The sequence below is a fragment of the Myiozetetes cayanensis genome, unplaced genomic scaffold, assembly GCF_022539395.1.
Source record: "Myiozetetes cayanensis isolate MyiCay16 unplaced genomic scaffold, myiCay2020 scf15, whole genome shotgun sequence".
In the NCBI taxonomy this organism is placed as follows: domain Eukaryota; kingdom Metazoa; phylum Chordata; class Aves; order Passeriformes; family Tyrannidae; genus Myiozetetes; species Myiozetetes cayanensis.
The window spans coordinates 7019628-7031971 of record NW_026087159.1 but is presented as its reverse complement, the minus strand read 5'-3'; the positions used below and the strand labels follow the sequence as shown (position 1 = coordinate 7031971).

Sequence of the window (12344 nt, the reverse complement as noted above, 5' to 3'; positions counted from 1 at the left end):
AGCAGGAATCTCACCCCATGCAAGGAAGAACAGCATCCCTCTGGAAAGACAGGAAAGCCCTCTCCATAAATTGTGCCTCAGAAACAGCCAAAGGCTGGAAAAATCTGGAGCCTAGTATTGTTCTCACTCACATTTCTGGGAAGCAAGAGGAACCTCTCCAAAATCCCAGGAGCCACAAGTAAATCTACTAGGAGAGCTCCATTACATTCATTATTACACTAATTCTGTATGTGTTACAAGTCCAAAAAATGAAGCTTAAAAAATGAGAAAAGCTCAAATTCTGAAGTAGGCAAGCGCCACCTCAGCTACCCAGACTAACTTCAGATATCACGAGCAAGAGTCAGCATTGCACTGTGAAAAATCAAACATCACACCCAAAGCCAAACCATGACTCTGTATAGGAATGGTCACAAGAAAACAGGAAGCAAATTTTGACACATCAGCTTTGCCTTGTTTTGCATCTTGACCAAAATCCTGATGCCTGGCCCTACCACAGACAGCGTTTATGAAACCCCTCCCAGAGGCACGTGATGCCATGTGCCTCTGGAGATGACACCCCTGCAGAATGGCATGTTTGGGCTCTCCACCCTCCTAGGAGGAACACTGGATGCTTCCCCACAGGCAGCAAACTTTACCTGCCAGTTGAATGGCTCTGCTGGGATGAACTGTCCACACAGACCAGAGCTAAAGACAAGACCAGTATGAGGTCTCTTGCTGATTCAGCACAAGCTGCAGCCTAAGAAAATGAGCCCAAAATGAGGACAAAAGGCTCAGCATCGTCTAACACCACTGGGTAAACAGCCACACCACCAAGAGTACAAACAACTCAATATTTTCTGTGACATGTGAGATAAGCCAAGAAATCAAGGTTGCTCTTCCAAAACCATTTCTAGCCAGAGGTTTCTGTCCTCTGCCTTTGGCTCCTCAGGCTCTGGGATGCAGTAATGAATGTCTTCAAGGCCTTTGCAGCAAATGGGACCCAGGGTTTTGCTTTAATGACAACTGAGCATCTCCTGTGTTGAAGCGAAGCTGGTGCTGGGACTTTGGGGAGGCAGTTGTCATGTGAGAGGGTAATGGCCCCAGGCAGGAGCTATTTGGGGATAGTCATATTTTAATCTTGTTTTAATCTTTCTCTGAAATGTTGCAGAAAATCTTTGTATGGTGATATCTCCTCATATACCAGTACCTTTAAAAAAAAAAAGAAAATCAAAGACTTGTAGAAAAAAAATTCTTTCCATTTTTGCCATATCTGGTACATGCTAAAAAGAGAATAACAATCCAGGGTCTGCAGCAAGTCTGAACAGTCCATTGGGCTGGAGCAGCAAAGGCTTCCTTTAGCTTTTCTCACCCCACTGAGCAGAGGCTATTCCTCTGTCCCAGGTGCATGACTGGTGCTTTTAATAATTCCAAAAAGCAAAACCAAAATGAAAGCTTTTCCCCACAGCACTTCAGAAATGCAAGGCAGGTACCTTTCAAGCTGTGTTTCCCAGCACTGCATCCCAGCATCTCTCTGATGGGGGACAGCACAGAGCCTATGTGCAATTAAGGCCAGTTTTACTAATGTAAAGGATGCCTGGGCCCCATGTGAGCCTCTGGGCAGAGCATTTTCTGCTCAGCCTTCCACTGAGCACCTGCTCTGTCCTGCTGCTGCTGTCATAGAATCATTACGGTTAGGAAAGACCTCACTGAGTCCAACCATTAACCCAGCACTGCCAGGTCCACCACTAAACCATGTCCCCAAGTGCCACATCTACACATTTTTTGAACACTTCCATGTATGGTAATTCCACCACTTCCCTGGGCAGCCTGTTCCAATGCTTGACCATCCTTTCAATAAAGAAATTTTTTCCTAATATCAAATCTAAACATCCCCTGGCACAACTTAAGGCTGTTTCCTCTTGCCATATTGTTTGTTACCTGGGAGAAGAGATCAACCAGACCAACCCTCACCTTCCACAGAGAAGCTTCTACTCTTGGCTGGGGAAATTGCACCTCCTGCCTCAGACAGTTTTGCATTCAAAATGTCTTTTTTTCATGCTACAGAAATCCAGTAGGGATTAGCTTAGATACCTGAAACAAAGTTCCCTGTAGTTGCTCTCTGAAAATTTTGCTTCACTGCTTGTGCAGTCCTGAAAAGAACCTCACACGCCTCAGATTACCCACGAGAAAGACAAAGGTCCGCCTGCAGAGAGCCCATGGTCAGTGCCAGAGCACCCAGGGACTGCTGCCTGCTCCCTCAGCTCTGGGGGATTTGGGAATTGGGTGGCAAATGCTGCCAGCCACACTGCACACAGAGGGCTTCTTGCTCCTGCATCCAAGACCTGAGCTGCATGGGAATTTAATAAGAAAAGAAAAAGCCCATCTGGAAAATAGGAGTCTGAAAAACCCAACAGGTAGACAGAGAAAAGGAACTCATTTACTCTCAGTTAGTCTCATGCTCATTAAATGCTTAATTGAATTTGGTTAATCATCTGAAACAGTGGTCTTAATGCAGGACAGCACAATGCCCTTCTGAAAGTTTGCCAAGCTTTGCAAATTAATGTGATATAACAGGACATCTATTTGAAAGTCTGGGGCCAGGCATCCCCAAGGCTCGTCTTCCCTACAAGACCAGGCAGGACCCCACAGAGTCCATACACCCACTGGGTGTATGGCTCTGCTGACCTCTCAAATGTACATCTCTTGCTGCTGATCACTGCAGCAATCCTGGCAAAACTCAGCAGCATCAATGGGTTAAAGCAGTGCTATGACCCTGAGCACTCACATCAACTTCCCTCTCAACTGACTCCCCGCAGCAGCTGTAACAGTAAATAAGATTCCCTCTAAGAGCCTTCCACAGTGCTGTGGCTTTGGGTACTCTGAACTCAGGCCTTCTGATCACACAGTATTTTTAGTCCTTTTTTTATTTTGCAACATGGTCCTGGAACTAGGACTGTGTTTCTAAAGATGTTCTTTTTAAAAGCTGGAGTTTTGAATAACATTTCTTTTCTAGCTTTGATACCAGCAAGACAAAGTCCTGGCCGTCATCCTCATGGGACTCAATGACAACTGAAGGATAAGGATTGAAAAGGATCCCACATCCTTACATGAGAGGTTCCAAAACCCATACAGCACTGCCCACCACAGATTCGAAAAAAATCCTTAAAACTCACTACAGCCCTTCCAGGCTTGTGAATTTAATAATACTGGAAAAATACTGTTGTGCAGGCTGGTGCTGTGATCCCACAAACCAGTGCTGGGCCCTGTGACACACAGCTCATAACCCAGGGAGCTCCAGGAGGGTTGTGCACTGTTACCCAGATGGGTTCTGCAGCACCCACAGGCATTTCTCCTTTGGAGAAACACAGCCCCTAGAGCTCTCCTTCCCCAAGGTGTGCTGGTTCACACAGCAGCCCTCCATCACCTGCAGCTCAGTGTCACACACCCAGCACACCACCCAGTCTGCCACAGGACATGACAGGAACCATGGCAACATCTCTAAAGTGAAGCCAGAAGATGCAGGTCAAGCTGTTTGTTAGCAAAGACGCTGCTCACAGAAGGATGTAGCCTGTGTCCTGCCTGCCATCAAGGAAACAAACTCCTCCATCCATCCTAAACTGTGCAGGATTGCCCAGCAGGCATGCTCCTGTCCCTGCAAACAGACCTGTGGAGTAAGGACGGAGCCATCCCAAATATTTTTTTGCCCTTTGGCCCAGAGGGGCTGGAGATAAAGCTTTAAATGCTGAAAATCAGATTTCAAAATAGTTTTCCTGAAGAGCTTGGTTGAAGCACACACCTCTCAACATCCCAGGCTCAGCCTGTGCTGCCACAACAGCAGATGGCACCCACCAAAGTCATTACGAAATAAGAGGAAAAACTATTACACTAAAGTAATTAGAGTCTTAGAAACCACAAAATCCTCCACAGGGGAAGCCAATACCTAAGTACAAAGAAAGGCTGCCAGTCCAGCAACAAAATCAATCCACTTCTGGAGGAGATAACGTGCAGTGCTGTCAAAGGCATCCTGTGCTCTCTGGCACACACACAGAAGACATTCACCCAGGGCAGGCCCTGTGATGCTCCTCAGGCTCCTCTGACCTCCTGTGGAACAGCAGCACAGGTTGGAGTGAGCTGCTCTCTCCTGTTCCTGTGGATGCAGCACCCGAGCACACCCAGCAGCAGCTCCGGCCCAAAGCAGCACAACCCACTGTGCTGGGATAAAAACCAAGACCCATGGGAAATACCTCACATAAAACATAAACGTGATTTTAAACAAGGGTAACAGCAGAGCAGTGCACCTTCCCACATAAGCCTCTCTTTAAAAAAACCACTGGTTCGAGCCCAACACACCAACATGGGGCCATGTGGAGCACATGGAAGATCATCTGCTGTGCTGGAGACCCTTTCCAATGCTGGGTCACAGGGCTGCACTTGGACAACAGCACAGGAACAACAACAGCCTGTGTATTGGAGTATTGACTCCCCACCACAAGCAACTTGGCTGGCATTTTAACAGGAAATTCAATGAAATTACTTCAACAGAAACACGCCCACAAACCCCAACGCAAGGCTCTGCCTTTGGCCAAGCACGAGCACAAAGAGCACAAGGGAAACCCCCAGTGAGGTCCTTGTCCTCAGTGTCCTGCTTGTCCTGCTGCCCTCTGATAGCCTGATCCTAAAAACCTTCCAGACAGAAACGGAAAAGTTTAGCAAAGGGAATTACCCATTAACAAAGAGGGGGAAACTTCAGAAGTCAGATTGAATTGTCACCTTTCTGTATTCATTTGCAAAGCCTATAAAATTCCTCATATTTGCTTTATAAACAAAGGCTCATGGTGACAGCTGGGGATGTTCATGTACTATAGGAAATAACATTTCTATTTTAAACTTTTAGTGCCTGAAAAACAGTAGCCACCTGTCTTCTAGCGTTCTGCATTTGAATACCATACAAACATGCCACTTTGTTGTGTGATTAATGTTTTTCTGAGGTCCTTTTCTCCCAGAATTACAACAGGTATAACCCAGGTGATGTGAACTTTCAGAGAGTAAGATGTTTTTTTCAAAACAGCAGCCAAAGGAAAACTGTGAGAAAGCTTTTCTATTTTCAGTCCTTTCGGTCTGGCTCTCATTTAAAGCAATATCCAGAGAGGAAAATGGCAAACCCAGCTGGTTTGGCTCCACCGTAACCGGTTTGATGGTCACTTTGCAATGACACAAGCCCTGCGGTGGCTGCCAGCACACGTTATCTGTTGCACAGCGGAAGCCCAGCCCAAGAGCTGCACCAGGCTCGACTTTCACTTCTCGTGGCACTAACGGCCAGCACAAACACACACACGGCCCTGCAGCGCTTCCTCCTGCCTCCCACTGAAAACCTTGAGGGTTCAGCAGCGCCCGACACGTGGTGTTTTCTCACAGCCTCGGAAATGAAGCCCTACCCAGTGTGTGCATCCACACCCCAAAGCAGCTAGAGGGACAACTGAGATGAGTATTAACAGTCCTGGTTCTTTAGAGCTGCTGAAGAGAGAAGAGGAAATAGCACAGGCCACACATACACCTAAATGTACACATAAATACACGTACGTGTATTGTCTCAGAGTGCACAACTCTTTTAGTGACCGAATTTTAGCAACCATTCCACAGCCTATTTGCTGCCTCACCTGTTGCAAACCTGTAGTGCACTTACATGGAAAGCCAGGCAAAGCCCAAATTTAAAAACAAATCCCAAAGGGTCAAGTAGGTGAAATATAACAGAAAACAAGAGGAAAAGTCAATATGGGGAATTAAAAGTTAAAGAGGCCAGGGAAAGGGAAGCGTACAACTACCCTTTGGACACACAACAGTCACATCACTTCTGAGACAGGAAACAGCCCTGGGCAGAGGGACCAGTTCCCACTGCAAGTGTGCAATCTGGAGATGTGAGGATACCTCAAAAACAGGAGACAGAACTCCCTATCTTCTTATTTTGCTCATGAAACCTTACAGTACATGGGAGAATTTAAGTGATGCCTGGGAACTGAGCAAATTCAATTGACAAACTGTATGGGTATATGGAATTGAACAATTTCTATCAATAGAAAAGCTCTTCCACAGCCAGGGATTTAGAGATCAGGTCAGGGCACACTCAAATTGTGTGGTCTTTAAGAGCTTTTTTTTTTTGAATATCACATTTATGAATGTTCACTTCTTCTACCTCCAATTCCTGAACTGCCATCTGATCCCATTTATACACAACTCTCCCTGAAGCTTGCAGGAAGGCTATGGAGCTTCATTTACGAAATCTGAGACTCACACATAACTCATCATTCCAGGATCCTGGGCATAAGAAAGAACAATGAAAAGTGGAAAAAAACGGGTTTGGCCATCCAGAGCCTGGAACCACCATAACCCTGTGCAAAGCCAGAATTAAGTCTGTGCATCAAAAACTTTGCATTCAAACGCCCAGGAGAAAGGGAGGAGATGGAAGCAGACATCAGGGGAGGAAGGGCAAGCAGGGAGACAGTGTGAGTCAGCACATATGGCAGCAGTCGCAACACGACGCAGCCCTGCTGCTGCCAAGAGGTTTGTGGGCTTCTCAGCAAAGCCACATTTGGGGAAGAAATCAGCAGGGAGGCAATGAGGCAGCTCTCAGCAGGTGATGGGGAGCGTGTGTCCATGAGCCTGCTGCAAACCCAGCACGCGGCTGGATGTAGCAGATGCGCAGAGATGGGATACGGCAAAACCACAAGGATGAAAAATAGTTGATAAAGCTGGTACGAGCAGGCCAAAATAAATTTTCCACTAGCCAGAGGGAAAGAAGTTTAAAAAGACAAGAGGAATGTCCAGACAGGATGCCTGGCTGTGCTGAAGACACCAAAACGCTGAGAGACCACAGGAGAAACATCTGCACCTGGGACAGGGAAGAGGGACGGGCTGTAAGGTGGGCATGCAAACACACAGAGCATCTTGTGAAATGGCAAGAGAGGGAAACCAAACCAGGAGGAGGAAGAGCAGGGGAAGCAGGGAGAAAGAAGGACATCAGGAGCTGGTCCAAGGTGGTACAGGGCTGAGTGGGATGGGGAATGTGGGTTTTTCTCATCTGGGGATGAAGCAGTGCAGGGGCCACGTCATGGGAAGCAAGACTTGTGTGGAGGCTGGGGCTGTGTAGCTGGGAGAGGCAGGAGATGAAGTCAGGGAGACCAAGAGGGATGGTGGAGAAGGTGTGTGCTGCAGACAGGAGAGGAGCCCCATGGGCAATCAGGAAGGGAAGAGGTGAGGAGAAGGGGCCTGATAGGGAGTGATCAGGTGCCAACACAGCTCAGAGCAATGCTCTGCACAGCCCTCCATGGACAGCAGGTGAGCAGCCTCTGAAACTCCTGACAGCTCTGATGTGCCACTGCCAGGGCCCCAGCTGCCCTACAGGCACTCCTGCTGCAGGGCAGCCTGTGCTGCACCCCAATCCCTGCTCACCCCGATCCTGCATCCCAGAGCGAAGCTGGCACTGACTCGTAAGGATGCTCACAGCACATGGATGCATGTGGATGTTTTGTGGCCCTGCGCAGCAAGAGGAAAGCAGGACACAGACTTGCACAGGCTGGACCAACAGACAGGAGCAGATCAATGGCATGCCAGGCCTCCAAGGGCTCTCCCCACCCTTCAGCAAACAGACCCTCCCTCAGGCAGTGTGGGCTCCCCAGCAGTTGTTAGGTGATGCCTTCAGCAGGGTACGTCAGCACCTCCTTCTTTCCTTGCAGTACTCATCCTGCCCTGGAAACAAATGCTTCACCAGCTGTGGCCCAGGAAAGCAGACTCTCCCTTGCCTGGTCCTCAGCAACCCCAGAGCAAACTTCAGGGCTCAGTTTGTCTCTTTTACACACAGAAAGGGGTACATGTGGCAGAGGAACCCCAGCAGCTGGACAGCAGGAGACACAGCTGCAAGTGCATAATTTCCAAGGGTCTCATCAGACAGGGATCTGGGTGAGAGTCCCCACGCCCTCATCTCCATATAGGAGTTATGTGCCAGTCTGTGCCACACTCCAGCTCTAAATGCAGTGCCAGCAGCACAAGGCTGCTGTACCCCACTCTTTCCCTGCTCTGTATTATATGGAGATAGGCTGTGTCTAACAGGAGCTCTCAGAGAAATAAAAAGCCATGTGGCAGGGAAGGGGAGGATGGGTGCACAGTCCTGGCACCCTGCAAGAAAACACTTGCAGTGGAAATGACTCACTCTTTCCATCTGAAAGCATGGAGCAAAAGCCAGCCCCCCTCTCCTGTGCTTCCCTCCACCCAGCTCGAGTTCTGCAGCAAACCAACCTACACCTCTCCCCTCCTGCACTGATGGTCCTGGGAGGCAACAGAACCTCATTTTAGCTCTGCAAATGGCAGACTGAGTTCTGGCAACCTGGATGTCTCCTTTTGCAGTGTAATGCCCAATTCTCTAGGGGCAAAGTGCCTGCAGCTATCAGCACTGTCTCCAAGAGCGGCGCAGCATCGGTGTGAGACACCAGCTTGAAGAAGGCTTGAATGAACAGCCAAAAAGTTGATGTCAGTGTAGACAGGCAAACATTTACTTGTCCTTATTAGGCCTATCAAATAAAACAAATTCAGCCCTTGAAGTGTCTTCAGATTGCCTTAGAAAATTACAGGAAGTCAGGATAATCAACATATGACTTTTCATTTCCCTTCCACTTACTCAGAATTGGACTCCACACTTCACAGCCTTTAGCAGATCCCATTTTGAAGCTGAGTTCTGCAGCCACAAGGGCCAAGAACTCTGTTTTTTTCCTGAAAGCTTGAGATTCTTGCATAATCACTTAAGCAAAGGAAACAGAAAGCAGCTGCATTGCAATGAAGCAGTGAGAGTTCACAGCCCAACTGAGAGTGGCTCAGCCTAGAAGGCAGTGCTGCCACTCCAGCCCACCTGCACTTCACCTTCACACATCACCTCTGAAAAATGGTGCCTTGAACAAGTGCAGAGTCAGCAGAAAAGCATCGCTGGAGGCGAGTGGCAGCTGGGGGCCAGGCCCACCTCTGGCACGAGCACACATTTGAGGTGATCCAGCACTGTTCTTGCACAGAGCAGTGGTTTAGGACAAGCATCTGAGATGGCTTTCAGTACCCTATACCCCTGTGCTTGACCTTCCTCTGGACCTCTGAGAGCTTCTGTGTGACACACACCAGTGTCAGCTCAGTACAGACTCCGACAGTGTCTCCAGTCCCCAGGCACAGCACCTGAAGTCCTGTCAGTCCCTGCCTGCACAGGTACATCCTGGCACACATCCAGCCCTTCTCCTTGAGGAGCAGAGGGAGGGATCAGAGCAGCTCTACGTCAGCCAAGCTGCACCTGCATCCAGCTGAGCATCTGCCGCAGAGCATGAGATGTGAAAACACGTCACAGCTTTGATCCTCTCCTCCAAAAATAATAGTGTTGATAAAAACTGGCAAAAGGGTACTGGTTTCTGTGGGACAGCTGAAGTTCTGCCAGATAGGACTCCTCAAAACATTCTGTAAGCACAGGCATGCTAAAAAAGGAAAATAGTAATTACAACGACAACAATACATGTTATTTATTTAAATTCTTAACTGGAACATCCCAAAGTGCTTTTCAGATGTCACTTGTATTTCATCATTTATTTATGTAGTATCAGTTTTATATTTAGCATCCAGTTCCAGAATAGCCAGCTTCAGAACATCTTAAAGCAATTAATGGCACATAAGCAGAACCCCTCCCTTTCCTGTCTGTCTTAAACTCTTGTTTTTCACTAAGAAACCACTTGCACATGGGGCCAAGCCAACTGCACAGCTGCTGCCCGAAGGCGAAGAGGCAGAACACTCCTCACCGAGCTGGGACGGGGTGAAGAGACTTGTTCAAGCCCACAGAGCAACACTGGGGAAAAACTGAGCAGGAAGTCACAAGATAGTTTTGGGTTGCCTCAGCAACACAGCAAACACCCCAGCAGTGCAGTCAAACCCAAAGATGTCAGTGGTGGTTTAAGCAGCTCAGGAAGTTGTTTGTCTCAGCCTCACCTATGCTCCATTTTCTGGCTGCAGGCATTGGATACAGGTGCAAAGAGCTGCAGCAGCTGCAGAGTTAAACTCTGTTATCCCCAGCAAATGCAGGAGGGGCTGTGGATGGGCTCTGCGAGGCTTTAACCCACCCATAGACAAAATGCTGCCGATCAACAGAAACACCTCGAAGTTTCCCCAAATACAGACATCCATACAAGCTCCAGCATTATGCAACAGGACAAGGGTGTGCTTAGGGCTCCCCAGGCACAGAGGGAAAGGCAGAATTGAGAAGAAAACCTGGCTGAGTCCAGCACAACTTTCTTGGAGCCCCAAACTGCCATGGAAAGTGGTTGTCTGTTGGCAGCTGTGTTTTCCTCCCTGAACACCAGCTTTGCAGGCATTCAGCCCACCCCAGCCAGTGCCATCGTCTCCCTCCAAGAGATGGAGACTTCCTTTCCCTCTCCCAAGCATATCTCTTCTACCTGCTCCTATCACAAACCCAGCTCCTGTCAAGCCTCTCATGTCTCTGTGCCCCTCCATCCCTTTCTGGCTGGCACAACACTTCCCTCGAGTCCCTGCTCCAGCTACCCCCATGTCCCCAAGGACTGAGCCACAGAGCCATGGGTTTGGCAGGCTGACAAAGCCCTGCAGATATGGAGTCAGCTGCCATCCTGAGCTGTGGCTTCCTCCAGACCTCTGGGAGATGTGCCCTGCTCCGCACACAGACGCTGCCGTTCAGCCCACATCCCACGGTCCTGACTGCTGCCAAAATAGGTACATGTGTGGCTGTTACGGAGCAATGTACGGCACTCTGACATCACCAGGTCCTAATACTGCACAGGGGAGATTCCTCCAGCTGCATCCATGCAGTGTCCTCACTGTGGGGACAGAGGGACCAGGCTGCAGAGGGAATGTCACCCAGCATGGAGCCAGGAGCAGGATGAGGGAGTGGGGAGTACTGTGGACCAAAACACACAGGGTCTCCTTCCAGACGCAACCACTCCCCAGAACAGCCCTGTGACAGGGGATATTAATAGGGAGAGAAGAAACTGCATTTCAGCAAGAAAGGAGAGAGGGGTGAGAAAGGGGTCAGGAACAAGCAGCCCTGACCCCATTAGAGAAGCAGCAGGAGGCAAGGAAAAACTGTAAAGATAAGTGAGGGCTGTGTTGAAGGAAAGAGGAGACAGCAAAGGGAGAGCTTTGATTTGTACTTTTTAAGGAAATAAAAGAGATGGAAAGAGTTGGTGGCAGGGAAACATATTCCAGCATTTTTAAGATGACAGCAATGGTCACAAAGCTATATGAAACTACTCTTTTCTTCCTTGGACAAAGCAGGAGTGAGGAGGCCAATTAACCGGGGATGATGAAGCATACGTATGCCCCATGCCTGGCTGCTGTTCAGCTGCTGTGTGTGACTGTGACTTGCATTCTCGGGCCATAGAAATGTCAAGAGCTTTGTGCAATTTTGCATCATTAGATATAATAAATCAGCATGCAAAGGGCTAAGTGAAATGATGAAAGAGCCACCCAGCTGCATATAGAAAAGGACACTACACTACACACTACAGCAGGTAGTCCTGGTTCAAATGCTCGTGGTCCTGGGGGAGATATCTGCAAATATCTCCAGATAACAGAAGAGGCTGAAACAAAGTCCAGGAGCCCCTCCCTCTCACTGGATCCTGAGTGCACCAAATCCCCACTGCATTGCTGGCATTAGCTGCAGGCACCACCAACCACCATCTGCTCCATGCGTTTCACTGCACTGATGGTGGTGGGTCGGGGCAGATGCTGTCAATGCAGGGACACCTGCATTTTCATGATACTGTCCTTGGAACACAACAAACCACTCTCAGCCTTGCCCAGCAAGAGCTAAAACCCCAGCTAACAAAAGGTGATAAGAGGTACACACATGTAAGGCCTGGGTGCTTTGTTCTCTTCTTAGTGTTTTTCCTATAATGGGTGGGAGGACACACACATTTAAATGAAGGATAGGTTTAGTGGAAGGATAAGGTTTAGTGCCCATCAAAAGCTTGTCATTGACTCCAAACACCTCAAGAAACCGACACACTGACTGCAGCTCATCCTATGGCAGCCATTCCTCAGCACACAGGCACTCATGGGGGAGCAAAGGATTGCCCCATCTCTTCTGGACTGGGTATCAGTAGGACATATGCCAGAGATTTGGCCACAAATAGCTGCAGAGGTCACTTGGAGTCTTGCTCTTCTCCATCAACCCAAGCCCTTCATCCACTCCACAAGTGGTGTGTGCTCAGGCAGGAGCAAACCCGGCCACTTCCCTGGCAGGAATTGCCCAGGGCCGTGCCATGGCACTCAGCCAGCACTGGGCTAAATCCAGCCCCTTACAGCACACCAGCCCCAAG

General features: G+C 48.8%; 1 protein-coding gene across 7 annotated transcripts in view; it reads right to left on the bottom strand.

The window, feature by feature from the left end:
* Positions 1-12344, bottom strand: part of DOCK11 (dedicator of cytokinesis 11) — a 77839-nt gene that overhangs the window by 59818 nt on the left and 5677 nt on the right. The window lies entirely within an intron of this gene.